Below are 796 nucleotides of genomic sequence, written 5' to 3'. Positions count from 1 at the left end.
TGGTGTTCCCGCGCGCTGTTTAACGGAATGCTAATGCAGGAGCCTGATTAACATGGAGCGCCTGGAGAATATTCAGGAGAGGGCAGGGGTGTGTGTGTGTGTGTGTGTGTGTGTGGGGGGGTTCACTCGGTCATAAAGTCATCCGTCAGTTTTTATCTCTTCCTGCCGGTCTGTCCTCGTGGGAACAGGCGGGAGAACGAAGCTTTATGGCAGCGCGAGGTTTAAAGTCGTCATTAAAACGGTGCTTTATTAGAGAAAGAGCGCGCTGGTTATCTTCAAAGCTCAATGAGCATATAGCCTCCACTATAGTAGCTCTATCCTAATAGGGGAATACAGGTGGTCCACCAGGGAGGCACACAGCTACTACAGAGGCTCCCTGCAGGTGGTCCACCGGGCAGGCACACAGCTACTACAGAGGCTCCCTGCAGGTGGTCCACCGGGGCAGGCACACATCTACTACAGAGGTTCCCTGCAGGTGGTCCACCGGGGCAGGCACACATCTACTACAGAGGTTCCCTGCAGGTGGTCCACCGGGGCAGGCACACATCTACTACAGAGGCTCCCTGCAGGTGAGGCAGGATGTGGAAGGAAGGCTGATACAATAACAACAGACAGGTAGACTGAAGCTGGCTGATAAAATAACAACAGACAGGTAGACTGAAACTGGCTGATAAAATAATAACAGACAGGTAGACTGAAACTGGCTGATAAAATAATAACAGACAGGTAGACTGAAACTGGCTGATACAATAACAACAGACAGGTAGACTGAAACTGGCTGATAAAATAACAACAG

This window comes from Coregonus clupeaformis, unplaced genomic scaffold (genome assembly GCF_020615455.1).
Source record: "Coregonus clupeaformis isolate EN_2021a unplaced genomic scaffold, ASM2061545v1 scaf2827, whole genome shotgun sequence".
In the NCBI taxonomy this organism is placed as follows: Eukaryota; Metazoa; Chordata; class Actinopteri; order Salmoniformes; family Salmonidae; genus Coregonus; species Coregonus clupeaformis.
Note: the sequence above shows the minus strand (reverse complement) of the source record.